The sequence below is a fragment of the Halichoerus grypus genome, chromosome 1 (genome assembly GCF_964656455.1).
Source record: "Halichoerus grypus chromosome 1, mHalGry1.hap1.1, whole genome shotgun sequence".
Classification (NCBI taxonomy): domain Eukaryota; kingdom Metazoa; phylum Chordata; class Mammalia; order Carnivora; family Phocidae; genus Halichoerus; species Halichoerus grypus.
Genome location: NC_135712.1, coordinates 172390514 through 172407343, shown reverse-complemented (window position 1 = coordinate 172407343; position 16830 = coordinate 172390514). Strand labels below are relative to the sequence as shown.

General features: G+C 37.2%; 1 long non-coding RNA gene and 1 pseudogene across 1 annotated transcript in view; both read right to left on the bottom strand.

Annotated features, from left to right (window-relative positions):
• Window positions 1–16830, bottom strand: part of LOC118525052 (uncharacterized) — a 457732-nt gene that overhangs the window by 120824 nt on the left and 320078 nt on the right. The window lies entirely within an intron of this gene.
• LOC118548565 (cytochrome c oxidase subunit 7B, mitochondrial pseudogene) lies at window positions 16–256 on the bottom strand (annotated as a pseudogene).

Below are 16830 nucleotides of genomic sequence, written 5' to 3'. Positions count from 1 at the left end.
TACCAGCTGGGATAGTTACTGATTTCTCCATTCCTTTGGGGTGATTCTGCCAACAGGGACAGGTTCCATTCTGTTTCAATTTGTGTTGCTGTATATGCCCACACAGTAACACAGAAATGGCTCGACTAGATTATACAGTATTATCATATTTGTCAGAGAAATCAGGTGTCTGTTTCTGGTGGCTCTGCCTTGCCATTGTTGGCTGAATGCTTCGAACTCAGAGACAACTTAGAGCATTTTTGGCCATGGGAAACATTATGAAGCTGAAGACAGAACACTGGCAACTGCAGCTGTTGGTTTGCTACAATTTGTGCCAAGTCCCCTTGCAAAGAAGCAATGACTCATTTCTTGATGTAGGTAGAAGATACATGAGTTTTTCCTTTATAATAATTTATTAATCTTAATTATTTTTATGTATTTTCAATATATATGTTATATAGCACAGTTAAGTACATTTAAAAATGTTACCAGATGTCAACTGATCTATGCACCCTAATGCTACAGGTGCATACCCTGTAGCACCCCAGGGAGGTCTCTGGAGTCAGAAGCCTGGGTTTAAAGTCCAGGTCTTTGCTAAGAGATGTGTGGACATAGGTAAATAATTTAACTTTTTTTTTTTTTAAAGCCCCCAACATGGGGCTCAAACTCATGACCCTGAGACTAAGACCTGAGCCAAGATCAAGAGTCAGATGCTTAACCAACTGAGCCACCAGGCACCCTGAATTTAATATTTTTAACTCTTCATTTCTTAATGTATTCACAGGATGAAATTAAATAAGTGATGCAAAACACTTAGCAACTGCTTGGTACATCAGGTAAGTTCAATTTTTAGTTATTCACCTAGAAAAATGTTCCCAGTGTGAGCCAAATTCATACCTTGGCAGGACTGGTTTTATTTCACACCATTCTCTGACCAGCCCTTGCCTCTTTAATATTGCTGTCTAACATGGTTAGTGATAGAAATGGAGATAATCACAGTTACATCACATGAAAGTTGTGGGTGCTTTACAGTTTTGCAGTCACCGCCCAACAGATGGGCCCCTAGATCACTTGGCTCTGATAGCCAATAGGGCTTGCATCCCTGAGTCCCACAGTATTATGAGAAACAAAGAAAAACACATTAATAGGCACAGGAGCACCCCTCTGTTGCTATAAACACAGGCCCATCACAGAGGGGCAGACAAAAAGTACCTCTCTGAGTATCTTCCTTAACTACATACTTTTCCCACTGCTGCCTGAGGATCCAGCTTCCAACCAGTGTACGTTTAAGTTCTGAATGTGATCCTCCCCTTTGAGACAAAGACAGATTTCGGCATACCCTCAAATACTAGGAGTCACTAAAAACAAAAAGAGTGGCTTGGAAAATCACAAAGGTTTGAGAGACAACCAAGAACTCAGGCTGGGCTGATAGATAAGGATCATATCCTAGATGAGAATACTCCATCAAGACTGGGAGAAGTGACTGTTCTATCTAATGCATAGAAATCAACCCAGAGAAGTCAAGAAAAAAGAAGAAACAGAAAAATTTGTCCCCCAAAAAGGAACAAGAGAAAACTCCAGAAACAAACCTTAATGAAATGGAAATAAGTGATTTGCCTGATAAAGAGTTCAAAACAATGGCCATAAAGATGCTTACCGAGATCAGAACAATATATGAACAGTGAGAATTTCAACAGAGAGGTAAAAAATATAATAAAGTACTAAACAAAAATCATAGAAATGAATAATACAATAACCGAGCTAAAAAAAATTCAGTAGAGGGGTTCAACATTAGACTACATCAAGTAAAAGAAAGACTCAATGAACTACAAAACATGGCAGTAGAATTCATCCAATCAGATAAGCACAAAGAATAAGAATAGACAAGAGAGAAGATAGCTTAAGGGACTATGGGACACCATAAAGCTGACTGACATTTGCATTATAGGGGTCTCGGAAAGAGAACAGAGAGGGAAAGGGGAAGAAAGCATACTCAAAGAAATAATGGCTGAAAACTTCCTTAACCTTGAGAAAGACATTCAAATCCACGAATCCTTGAGGGTTGCAAATAAGATGAGTCCAAAGGGACCCACACTGAAACATAGTGTAATTAATTTGTCAAAAGTTATGGCCAAGGACAAAATCTTAAAAGTAGTAATAAAAAAAAAAAATTTGTTATATACAGAGAAATCCCTCTAAGGCTTAGTCAATTTTTCAGCAGAAACATTGCAGGCCAGAGGGAATAGCATGAGTACTTGGAAGTAGAACAACAGGGCTGGAAGAAAAATACTGACAACCAAGAACCTTCTACCAAATAAAGTTGTCCTTTAGATTTGAAGGAGAGACAAAGAGTTTTCTAAACAAACAAACAAACCTAAAGGGGTTCATTGGACTGGCATTATGGACTGGCAATGGATTGGCATTACAAGAAATGTTAAAGGTAATTCTTTAGTTTGAAATAAAAGGGTATTAATAAGTAAGAGGAAAACAAATAGAAGTATAAATCTCCATTGGTCTATGTGTCTGTTTTTGTACCAATACCATGCTGTCTTGGTGATCACAGCTTTGTAATATAGCTTGAAGTCAGGCAATGTGATGCCCCAGCTTTGTTTTTCTTTTTCATCCTTCCCTTGGTGATTCAGGGTCTTTTCTGGTTCCATACAAATTTTAGGATTTTTTGTTCCAGCTCTTTGAAAAATGCCAATGGTATTTTAATAGGAATGGCATTGAAAGTGTAAATTGCTCTGGGGAGGATAGGCATTTTAACAATGTTTACTCTTCCAATCCATGAGCATGGAATATTTTTCCATCTTTTTGTGTCTTCCTCAATTTCTTTCATAAGTGTTTTGTAGTTTCTAGAGTATAGATCCTTTACCTCTTTGGTTAGGTTTATTCCTAGGTATCGTATGGTTTTTGGTGCTATTGTAAATGGAATCGATTCCTTAATTTCTTTTTCTACAGTTACATTGTTAGAGTATAGAAATGCAACTGATTTCTGTGCATTGATTTTGTATCCTGCCGTGTTGCTAAAATGCTGTATGAGTTCTAGTAATTTGGGGGTGGAGTCTTTCGGGTTTTCCACATAAAGTATCATGTCATCTGCAAAGAGGGAGAGTTTGACTTCCTCTTTGCCAATTTGGATGCCTTTTCTTTCTTTTTGTTGTCTGATTGCTGAGGCTAGGACTTCTAGAACTGTGTTGAACAATAGTGGTGAGAGTGGGCATCCCTGTTGTGTTCCTGATCTTAAGGGAAAAGATTTCAGCTTTCCCCCATTAATAATGATATTCACTGTGGGCTTTTCATAGATGGTGTTTATGATATTGAGGAATGTTCCCTCTATCCCTATACTCTGAAGAGTTTTAATCAGGAATGGATGTTGTATTTTGTCAAATGCTTTTTCTGCATCAGTTGAGAGGATCATATGGTTCTTGTCTTTTCTTTTATTGATGTGCTCTACCACACTGATTGATTTGCGAATGTTGAACCACCCCTGCATCCCAGACATAAAACCCACTTGGTCACTGTGAATAATCCTTTTAATGTACTGTTGGAACTTATTAGCTAGAGGCTCCAGAAATGGACCCTCAAATCTATGGTCAACTAATCTTTGACAAATCAGGAAAAAATACCCAATGGAAAAAAGTCCAATAAGTGGTGCTGGGAAAATTGGACATCTACATATAGAACAGTGAAACTGGACCATTCCCTTATGCTATACACAAAGATAAACTCTGAATGAATGAAAGACCTCAATGTGAGACAGGAATCCATCAAAATCCTAGAGGAGGACATAGGCAGTTACCTCTTCGACATTGGCCACAGTAACTTCTTTCAAGACATGTCTCCAAAGGCAAGTGAAACAAAAGCAAAAATGAACTTTTGGGACTTCATCAAGATATAAAGCTTCTGCACAGCAAAGAAAACAGTCAACAGAACTAAGAGGCAGCCTATGGAATGGGAGAAGATATTTGCAAATGACATTACAGATAAAGGGCTGATAGCCAAGATCTATAAAGAACTCAAACTCAACACTCAAAAAACTAATAACCCAGTCAAAAAATGGGCAGAAGACATGAACAGACACTTCTCCAAAAAAGACATACAAATGGCTAACAGACACATGAAAAATGCTCAACATCAGTAGCCATCAGGGAAATACAAATCAAAACCACAATGAGATACCACCTTACACAAGTTAGAATGGCAAAAATTAACAAAACAGGAAACAACAAATGTTGGCGAGGATGTGGAGAAAGAGGAACACTCTTACACTGTTGGTGGGAATGCAAGCTGGTACAGCCACTCTGGAAAACAGTATGGAGGTTCCTCAAGATGTTAAGAATAGAGTTACCCTATGGGGGCGCCTGGGTGGCTCAGTTGTTAAGCGTCTGCCTTCGGCTCAGGTCATGATCTCAGGGTCCTGGGATTGAGCCCCTCATCGGGCTCTCTGCTCCACAGGAAGCCTGTTTCTCCCTCTCCCACTCTCCCTGCTTGTGTTCCCTCTCTCACTGTGTCTCTCTGTCAAATAATAAAATCTTAAAAAAAAAAAAAAAAAGAATAGAGTTACCCTATGACCCAGCAATTGCACTACTAGGTATTTACCCCAAAGATACAGACATAGTGAAAAGAAGGGGCACATGCACCCCAATGTTCATAGCAGCAATGTCCAGAATAGCCTAACTGTGGAAGGAACCAAGATGTCCTTCAACAGATGAATGGATAAAGAAGATGTGGTATATATATACACAATGGAATATTATTCAGCCATCAGAAAGGATGAATACCTACCATTTGCATCAACATGGATGGAACTGGAGGGGATTATGCTAAGTGAAGTAAGTCAATCAGAGAAAGACAATTATCATATGCTTTCACTCATATGTGGAACATAAGCAATAGCTTGGAGGACCATAGGGGAATGGAGGGAAATCCAAAGGGAGAGATCCAAAGGGAGGGAAATCCAAATCAGAGAGGGAGATGAACCATGGGAGACTATGGACCCCAAGAAACAATCTGGGGGTTTCAGAGGGGAGGGGGTGGGGGAAGGGGTAATAGGGTGATGGGTATTGAGGAGGGCATGTGCTGTGATGAGCACTGGGTGTAATTAATGAATCATTGAACACTACATCAAATACTAATTATGTACTATACAGTAGCTAACTGAACATAAAAAAAAGTATAAATCTCACTGGTAAAGGTAAATAGATAATTCACAATATTTTAATGTCATAATGGTGGTAGGTAAATCACTTATAAAGCTGTATGAAGGTGAAAAGACAAAAGTATTAAAAATATCTATAACTATAGGGGTGCCTGGTGGCTCAGTTAGTTGTTTACCTTCAGCTCAGGTCATGATCTCAGTGTCCTGTGATCAAGCCCAGCATCAGGCTCCCTGTTCAGTGGGGAGTCTGCTTCTCCCTCTCCCTTTGCCTCTCTCCCTGCTCATTCTCTCTCTCTCTCAAATAAATAAAATCTTAAAAAAAAAATCCATAACTACAGTAAGTTGTTAGTGGGAGCACAAGGTAAAAGATGTAAACTGAGACATCAAAACAAAATGTGTGTGTGGGGGGTAGTAAAAATGTAGAACTTTAATATGCATTCAAAGTTAAGTTGTTATCAGCTTAAAATAAACTAATATAAATATAGCATATTTTATGCAAGCCTCATGGTAACGATAAAGCAAAAACCTATAGTAGATGCCCAAAAGATAAAGAGAAAGCAATCTAAGTAGTATACCATTACAGAAAATCATCAAATCAAAAAGCAAGAGACAAAGAGAAGGAGAAAAGAAGGGAACTATATGACAGTCAGAAGCAATGAAAAAATGATAATGGTAAGTTCACACCTATTAATAATTATTTATTGATATTATTTCAAATGTAAATGGACTAAATTCACTAATCAAAAGGCATAGAATGGATGCAAACAGGCGACCCAAAAAATTCATTCCATCCAAAAGCAGCAGAATACACATTCTTCTCAAGTGCACATGTAACATTCTCCAGGACAGATCATACGTTAGGCCACAAAACAAGCCTTAATAAATTTAAGAAGATTGAAATCACATCAGGCATCTTTTCTGACTGCAATGGCATGAAACTAAAAATCAATTACGAGAATAAACCTGAAATATTCACAAATATATGGAGATTGAACAATATACCAGTGAACAACCAATAGGTCAAAAGAGAAATCAAAAGAGAAATAAAAAAATACCTTGGGATAAATGAAAATGGAAATACAACATACCAAAACTTATGGGATGCAGAAAAAATAGTTCCAAGAGGAAATTTACAGCAAAAAATGCTTACATTAAGAAAAAAGGCTGTTTCCATAATTTGGCTATTGTAGAAATTGCTGCTATAAACAATGGAGTGCATGTATCCCTTTGAATTAGTATGTTTATATTCTTTGGGTGTGAAATTGCAAGATCGTAGGGTAGTTCTATTTTTTTTTTTTTTAATTTTTTTAGAGATTTTATTTATTTATTTGACAGAGAAATAGCGAGAGCAGGAACACAAGCAGGGCGAGTGGGAGAATGAGAAGCAGGCTTCCAGCTGAGCAGGGAGTCCGATGCAGGGCTTGATCCCAGGACCCTGGAATCATGACCTGAGCCGAAAGCAGACACTTAATGACTGAGCCACCCAGGTGCCGCCGATCCAAACACTTTTAAAAAGTGCATTTTCTTTAGATAATTCTACAGTTGGTATGCACTTCTTAGGAGAAAGTACAGTTTTAAAAAAATGATAGCTTCACAAAAAATATATCATGTATATAAAGTAATAAATCCACCAGTTTCTATATAGCATGACCATATGAATAAAGATAAATTGCTATCTTGAAATCATTATTTAAAAAAATGAGCCAAGCATGTTGGCTGGTTTCTGGTCCCCTTTGTAGATCTGCTGTCAATTATATCTGAAACAGGCTACAGGATATACCATGTGAGACAGTGGGGAGGAACTGACTTGGAAAATCAAGACAGTCATGTTCTAGTCCTTATTTGGCCCCCAGTTAGTCAGCCTAGGCAAAACACCCTCTGAAGGCCTTCACTTCCTCATTGTTCTCTAAGGTTCTTTCCAGCACTGTAATTCTAAGTTGACTTGACGGCTCATTTCAGATGATATAGCATTGTTTACATTAAATCACTTCTGGTACATGTTATCAGGAACTGTCCACACATGAAGTCTGAATCATTAAAATGTTTTACTCCATATTTTTCAAGCCAGAAACAGTAATTTAGAACTCAACAATAACATTCCAATTTTTTAAAATCAAAATAAGATGACCAGAATCATTAAACTTAGTATTCACAGCATTGAACCTAGAAAAACATGTATAATTAATAGAATGTTAAAGCCAAAAGAGCATATGACAGAGAGAGAGAGACTGAGACTTCTTATGAAGTGTTTCAATGACAATTACTCCATAACAACTGTGTACTCAGGATTTGTGGACATAACATTACAAGCTGGGGGGAAAATCCAACCCAAATGTCAAATCATGGAGCCAGAATGATTCTGAATTTCCTAAAGACACATTCTGAGAAAGAAACAGAATTCTCCCCCATTTCCCCATCCCCCTGTCCCAAAGGGGAGAATGTAAAATTGTGCACATCTTTGGTAATATTTTAGAAAAAATGCCTACATATAAAGACAATTAAACTTAACATTTTCTCTTCAATTTGTTTTTTATAGCAGACATGTTAATTTCATTTTGAACATGGTATGCCAAATATCCTGAGCTTCCAGGAATAAAGTCATGTAGCTCCCCAAGGAATTTCTTCATGGCATCAATTGATATATAACCTGTTACCATGTTGTTCACTGGATAATTCTGAGGAGGGAATTACATCTTCTTTTCTGTAACTGGAGTCCTTATAAAATGCTTTTCTGTGCTTTTGGATAATTCTTTTTCCTGATCTGTTGCTAGTTCATTGCTTTCCCTAAGGGCCTTTATTTCATTTGGTGTTACTTCATCATGCTTCTCTATCAGAAAATGTTAGTCTTGTTCCCAAATAAAACTACCAAGTTTTCTTCTTATTTCCCAGAACTGCCTCAGTTCTCGGCCCACACTGCCGCGGAACCAACACTGCTGCCCTTGAAACATGGCGATTGGGTAGTTCTATTTTTAAGGAATCTCCATACTGCTTAGCCCAAGTGTCCATTGACTGATGAATGGATAAAAAAATAAGTGGTATATAAATACAAGATAAGATCACTCAGTAATAAAAAAGAATGAAATCTTATCATTTGCAATGAAACGGGTGGAGCTAGAGAGTGTTATGTAAGCGAAGTAAGTCAAAGACAAATACCATATGATATCACTCATATGCAGAATTTAAAAAACAAAACATGAGCAAAGGGGAAAAAATGAGAGCAAGAGAGGCAGACCAAGAAACAGACTCTTAACTATAGTGAAGGAACTGATGGTTACCAGTGGGGAGGCTGGTGGAGGGATGGGTGAAACAGGTGATGGGGACCGAGGAGTGCACTTGTAATGAGCACCAGGTGTTGTATGGAAGTACTGGATCTCTGTATACATGTAAAACTAATATTACGCTAGTATGTTAACTAAATGGAATTTAAATAAAAATTTAAAAAAATAAAAAGGGAAGATCTCAAATGAACAACCTAACTTACACTTCCAGGAACTAAAAAAGAAAAAATTAACCAAAGTGAGTAGATGGAAGGAAACAACAAAAATCAGAGCAGAAACAAATTAATTAGAAATTAAAAAGACAATAGAAAAGATCAATAAAACTAAGAGCTAATTTCTTGGAAAGATTAAAAAAATAGACAAACTGTTAGCTAAATTTTCCAAGAAAAAGAAAGAAAAGTCAAATAAAAATGAAAGAGAAGACATTACAACTGACACCACATAAATGCAAAGGATCATATGGGACCAGTATGAACATCATGAATCATGATGTTTAAAATAAAATCATGAAGAGAAAATATGAACAGATCAATTACCCGTAAGGAGATTGAATCAGTAATCAAAAACCTTCCAACAAACAAAAGTCCAGGGCCACATGACCTTACTGGTGTATTCTACCAAACATTTAAAGAAGAATTAATGACAATCCCTCTCAAGCTTTTCCAAAGAAATTGAAGAGGGAATATTTTCAAATTCATTGTACTAAGTAAGAATTAACCTGATACTGTATATCAATTCCTATACCTATTTATCTCAAAGAAAATAAAACCAGGATATCAAAGAGATATTTGCACTCCCATGGTCAGCGTAGCATTGTTCACAATGGCCAAGATATGGAAACAATCAAAGTGTCTGTCAATGAACCAACAAAGGTGTGATATGTACATACCCTTCCACAATAGGATTTGTTCAACCTTGAGAAAGAAGGAAATCCTGCCATTTGTGCCAACCTGGATGAAACTTGAAGGTAGTACACTAAGTGAAATAAGTCATATAGAGAAAGACAAATACTGCATGGTATCACTTTTAAGTGGAATCTGAAAAAAAGTCAAACTCAGAAAGAGAAAGTGGAAACGTGGTTGTCAGGCTGGTGGAGGCAAATAGGAAGAGGTTGGTAAAATGGTACAAACATGCAATTGTAAGACAAAGTCTGAGAATCTAATGTATAAGATGGTGACTGTAACTGATTACACTGCATTGTATAGTTGAAATCTGCTAAGAGAGAACTTATATTTTCTCACACACACATAAAAAGATAAATATGTGAGGTGATGGAGGTGTTTTTTTTATTATTATGTTATGTTAATCACCATACATCATTAGTTTTTGATGTAATGATCCGTGATTCATTGTTTGTGTATAACACCCAGTGCTCCATGCAGTACATGTCCTCTTTAATACCCATCACCAGCCTAACCCATCCCCCACCCCCATCCCCTCTAGAACCCTCAGCTTGTTTCTCAGAGTCCATAGTCTCTCATGGTTGACCTCCCCCTCTGATTTCCCCCTAATTAGATTGGAGAATCCTTTGCAGTGTGTGTGTGTATGTATATATATATATATATATATACATCTTACAATTCTATTAATCACTTGTATCTCAATAAAGGTGAAAATGTTTAATGTCAGATGATATTATGATACTATTCTTCACAAGATAATAATTGTTACATGTCTTATTATTTAATTGTTGTTCTGGGCATGATATATTGACCAAGGTGCCTTTGCTAACTTTTAAAAGCAAAGAAGTTCTATAACTTTCATGGAGAGTATTAGTTAGATTTAAAAGTAGCTTAGAAACTTATCCTTGACCCCCCCAAAAATATTTATCTTCTTGATCTGGAGTAAGCAAAATCCTTATATGGAAGTGTACTGTGGGTACAGCATGCAGGGCTACAGCCTTATTTCATGGCAAACAACTTAGGTCCTTGGTTTTTTTGTTTTTGTCTTTGTTTAATTAAAGCAATCAGAGACAAATGGTAGACTGGATGTAAACTTCATAACTTTTTAAAATAAAATAAATGCTGTCAAAGACATTTCAGATTTATGCTAGCCCACTGTAAGCTAAGTCTCCAGTACTGTGAGGGGCAATCAATACTCTGCACTTTTTTGTTCTTACAGATTATTTGGCAAATAAGTTTGAGGTGCAGCAGACAAGTGATCAAAAGAAACAATCCCAAATGGTACAGATTGAATCAGAAAAACAGGAAGGTTCTCCTTCATGAACTCAATATTGCTGTTCCCCTGTTGTGTTGATCATTTGCTTCCTGATGTTGCAATACGGGGAAGAGTGTTGCCCTGATGGGGGATGGTTCCCATTCAGCTGTTCTGGCCATTTGGAGCAATACTCAAGGTACAAAGCAGCAGCTCCTCAGTAATGAGAAGGCAAGATGGGTAATGCTCTGCTGGATTCAACTTAACTTCTGGATAACAGTTTATCTGTTAACATTACATGTACCCTTTTAGAGAACACAATCATAATGAGCTAATAGTTTTAAGAATGCAAATCTTGCCTTTTAGCTTAATCAGGAGCTCCTTGAAGGCTCAAAAGTTTTGTATTTGTCATATGGCCTAGAACAGTGTTGGGGATAAAGAATTTTTTTACCCCTCTAACCAGATAGCTAGACCCATTTTATTTTCCAAAAGTATTTAAGGTGGCTCCAGGCAATATAGACATTCCATAAATACAATTAATTTAAACCTGTCTCTGCTTTTAGATAACAAAATGTAACCTATGTCTTTTTCTGTACAAATTTCGACTAAGTCCTCAATACCCAGATCAATGGATAAGCATACATTCTAAAGAGAGATGCTTGATAATTCTCTGTGAGAATTTAACAAAAGATAAAAAAAAAATCTAGGACTACCTCCCCCATCTAAGCTGGAAAAAAAAAAAAAAAAGGCTAGAGACTGGTGGAAGGGGTTTTATGAAATAAATTCATGTGAGGGGAGAAAGGTTGGAGGGAGTTACTTGCTATTCTTTCTCTTTCTTAGTATTTGAAGCATCTTTGAGAAGGGCATCTTGTTTATTGACTAGAACTGCCCATTGTATCTTATAGAAGGAAGGGGGTCAGCAGTTTATTTTTGCACCATTTGGGGAGGCAGACTAAAGTGAATTCTTGATAACCAAGTGAACTCATCCATGCTGAGAAAATGTTAGTCAATATCTACCTGCCTAAGTGTGGGGACCTCAGAGGATAGAAACTGTGGGGATACCACTGGAGGGGGTGTTCTAAAGGTCAGCTGGAGGATCTATCAATTGGGTCAGAAGTGCCCTTTGGGATCTCCAAAGAGCACACTCAGGAATCCCACAAAAGCCAGAATTTGGGTGACTGCCAAGACAGAATTTGACAAGTGAGAGAGAACTACAGACACAATAAGCTGAATAGATAAGCCTTTACTTCTTTTCCTTTCACCCTTCTTTCACTCTTTGTCTTCTCCTTTCCCCTTTCCAAAAACCCTATTAAACCAATCTTTGAAGATCTAGAGCCTAAAAAAAAGAGAGTTGAGCAAGGAAGGAACATGAAAGAACAGACAGACCCCTTTTGCTTCCAACTTTGCTCTGGGTATTGGGGTAAGTGGAGAAGCTTCAATTGTCTGAGAGATTGAAGTTTTGATTTAGACTGGACCAGGGTTTTTAATTTCTCTGTGTGAGAAAACTCTGGGGTCAAAGAGTAGGGAAGAAAGAGCCAATTACTGAAGACAATAATTGAGAAGTTCAAGGTGTTTCCTGATTAAATCCTACAAAATTGAACTGATTCAACAAATGAGTTATAGTTAATGGCTCTAAAATGTTACCGTCATTTGATGATTCATCAGTTAAATGTCCAGAGAAATATATTTAACTCTTCTCAAACCCTAAAATCAGAATAGCAGACCCTATTATAACTGGGGAGCAAAGATTCATAAACTTTATAGAGGACAAACAACAGCTTTCAGTTTGACAAGAGCATTTTAAGCACAAGAAAAGATCTTTTCTTCTCTGTTATTAGAAAATACATAGAGTAAAACTCATACTGATTTTAGAGAAAGGTTAAAAATGAAGTTTTCACTATTTGTGGTCACCCAAATGCCTACCAACAGTAAACAGCCCCATAAATTGGGGTATAGACACACTGTGGAATTAGAATGAACCAATGATTATCCAACAAGGTGCAACAATATGGATTAATATCAGAAGTGCAAGTCAGACACAAGAGTGTATATCATGTGAGTCAGTTTATGTAAAGTTAAAAAATAGGCACCACTAAGCTAAGTGACACTGGTAGAAGTCAGGGACCATGATTATCCTCAATGAGAGGATGTAGTTGCTAGGGGCACAAAAGACCTGGAATGGTGGTAATATTCTGTTTCCTCATCTGGATTTATAGGTGTGTTTAGTTTGTGAAAATGCAAGTTATATACTTATCATTTGTGTACTTTCATATACATATGTCATAATTCCATTAACATTCAAAAATTTTTTCTACCCCTCCTGCCCTTGCCAAGTAAATATACTGTTAGAAGTACAGACAGGGGTTAACCTTATGCCTGGGGTTAGTGACAAGAAGGTGGTCTGAGGAGGCTCCTGAGGTTCTTTGGATATGTTCACTTTGTAAATATTCATTGAGCTGCATACTTATGTTATGTGTACTTTTGCATATATGTGTGTGTGTATATAATTTGATAAATTTTATATTAAAATAATGGAGTACTCTATTACAAAGCTGTAATCATCAAGACAGTATGGTACTGGCACAAAAACAGACACATAGATCAATGGAACAGAATAGAGAGCCCAGAAATAGACTCTCAACTCTATGGTCAACTAATCTTCGACAAAGCAGGAAAGAATGTCCAATGGAAAAAAGACAGTTTCTTCAACAAATGATTCTGGGAAAATTGGACAGCCACATGCAGAAGAATGAAACTGGACCATTTCCTTACACCACACACAAAAATAGACTCCAAATGGTTGAAAGACCTCAATGTGAGACAGGAGTCCATCAAAATCCTAGAGGAGAACACAGGCAGCAACTCTTTGACCTCAGCCACAGCAAATTCTTCCTAGAAACATCGCCAAAGACAAGGAAAGCAAGGGCAAAAATGAACTATTGGGACTTCATCAGGATAAAAAGCTTTTGCACAGCAAACAAAACAGTCAACAAAACCAAAAGACAACCGACAGAATGGGAGAAGATATTTGCAAATGACATATCAGATAAAGGGCTAGTATCCAAAATCTATAAAGAATTTATCAAAATCAACACCCAAAGAACAAATAATCCAGTCAAGAAATGGGCAGAAGACATGAACAGACATTTCTGCAAAGAAGACATCCAAATGGCCAACAGACACGTGAAAAAGTGCTCAACATCGCTCGGCATCAGGGAAATCCAAATCAAAACCTCAGTGAGATACTACCTCACACCATTCAGAATGGCTAAAATTAACAAGTCAGGAAACGACAGATGTTGGCAAGGATGCGGAGAAAGGGGAACCCTCCTATACTGTTGGTGGGAATGCAAGCTGGTGCAGCCACTCTGGAAAACAGTATGGAGATTCCTCAGAAAGTTGAAAATAGAAACACCGTATGACCCAGCAATTGCACTACTGGGTATTTACCCCAAAGATACAAATGAAGGGATCCGAAGGGGTACGTGCACCCCAATGCTTATAGCAGCAATGTCCACAATAGCCAAACTATGGAAAGAGCCAAGATGTCCATGGACAGATGAATGGATAAAGAAGATGTGGTATATATATACAATGGAATATTATGCAGCCATCCAAAAAATGAAATCTTGCCATTTGCAAGGATGTGGATGGAACTAGAGGGTATTATGCTAAGCGAAATAAGTCAATCAGAGAAAGACATGTATCATATGATCTCACTGATACGAGGAATTCTTAATCTCAGGAAACAAACTGAGGGTTGCTGGAGTGGTGGGGGGTGGGAGGGATGGGGTGGCTGGGTGATAGACATTGGGGAGGTTATGTGCTATGGTCAGCACTGTGAATTGTGTAAGACTGATGAATCACAGACCTGTACCTCTGAAACAAACAATACATTATATGTTAAAAAAAAAAAAAAAGAAGATAGTAGGAAGGGGAAAAATGTAGGGGGAGAAATCGGAGGGGGAGACGAACCATGAGAGACTATGGACTCTAAGAAACAAACTGAGGGTTCTAGAGGGGAGGGGGGTGGGGGGATGGGTTAGCCTGGTGATGGGTATTAAAGAGGGCACGTATTGAATGGAGCACTGGGTGTTATACGCAAACAATGAATCATGGAACACTACACCAAAAACTAATGATGTAATGTATGGTGATTAACATAATAAAATAAAATAAAATAAATAGAATAACCAACACTCTAGATGGTCCCTGTGTCCCCTCCCAAATTGGCTCCCCCCACCTTCGAGGTAACCTGCATCCTAAATTTTGTGTTAATCATTTCTTTGTTTTCATTTTATTTTTTTAAATAAAATACATCTCTAAATAATAAAAAAAAAGAAAATCATAAGGAAGAGAAAATCCATTTACAGTACTGTGCTGTATTTATAAAATAGTTGTGTATAAGTCAACCCATGCACTTCAAACCTGTGTTATTCAAGGGTCAACTGTATTCAATTCTGCCTTTGTCACAGAAGCAATCAATCACAATATGTAAGCAAATGGGCATGGCTCTGTTCAAATAAAACTTTATTTACAAAAAAAATAATGGAATACTTGAACCTGAAATTTCAAACTTTATGTCCTGAATAAGACCTCAAAACCTTTTTTTTTACTTTATTATTTAATAAAATTCACAAGTTGGCCCTTTGCCAAGATAAAACTTATCAGCAATAATCAAATATTTATTGATCAGAGGTCCAACTTCAGATCTATGAAACACTTCTTTGGCCTACCAATTGTATTTTCCCATTGGCTTGTTGGGATATTAAAATGACTATTCTGTTTGGGTTGGCACAACCATATCCCACCTTGCATATATTTAAAACACTGGTAATCCCTACATGTGATATATCTGTGTGGCTCACAGTCTCCCTGCAAGTTTGCAAATATATCAAATTGGAGCCTCAGGCACAGCATCTCTATGATGACTCCCAACAATGCAGGTGAGTTGTGAGACAGCTGACATCACAGGTCTTAAAAACCAGGGAAGCACCTGGAACAACAGATGGTCCATCAATATAACAATCAGAGGCAGTTTTAATTTTCTGGGATTAAAGATCCCAGACCCTAATCTGCTAACTACATAGAGACAAGGAGGGCAGTGAGTCATTTTACCAGATAACTAATAGGATTTGGTAAATAGAATCATTTTACTAACTACATATAAGATTTACACTGGCAAAAAAAAAAAAAAAAAGATTTACGCTGGCAACAAATGTATCTGTTGTGATTGGGTAGTTATCATTTTAATTATGCGATCTTTTTAATGAGGAAGGTAGGGAAATTATACTATTCAGAATATAGATGGGCTTTAGTGAACATGGATAGGGAAGATAAATACTGCATGTTATCTTATTAACTTTTCCATCAGCAAAGCTAAATCTATTCAATATGTTCCATTTGAAATCAGAAACCACTGCATACCCTTGAAAAATGCTGGTTGTAGGCTCTATTTCATTCACAATTACATTGAAACAATCACAGAAGGAGAAAATGGTACACTGCAAAAGAGAAACAGTGCTGTTAATTACCAAGCAGTAAATAATAAGAGGAAATCATGGAAGGAATAAGAGTAGGAAAATTCTTTTGGTTTCTGCCTTAAGCAATACATGCTTGGCAGCTGGATAAAATGTTTTATGTCAACCACATATAGCATGCCTACTGGAATAATCTCAGTAAGGAAGAGGCAAAAAAAACCAGCCAAGAGGGTTACCCTCACCATTGTGATCTTGAATTTTTCTTTTTAGATAAAATTGTTATAGTAGGTTGTATCCCATTAGTTTGCTTTTAAGTTTTGATGGTAAGATATTTAACTGGCCCCTAAAGTGTATTATTAGAGGAAGGATTTTATTGTGATAAGGAAAAAATTATAGGAGAAAACCCCTTTTCTCAAGTTTTCAGAGCTATGCAGTTCAGAGGCAGGCAATAGCTCAAGCAGTTACTATGTCTATTATCAGTGAAGTCAGTGAGACATGAAACAAGGATGAACCCCATTTGCCTGGGCAAAGAGCCCAGGGAGGAATAATTGCTAGTTGGGGCGCAGCTGCAGAGAGAGGTTGATCAAATCCAAAGATCAAATGCTTATTTCATTCTGATGAAAATCATTAAATCACGAATCAACTTACCCCAGGCTCCTCTACTCTGAGGAAATGACTATATATACATCTGCACATAACTGTCCCTTTATACATTAAAATGGTGACATGGCTTTCATTATGAAATCCCTAGATATAGACAATTTATCAAAGTGCAAGT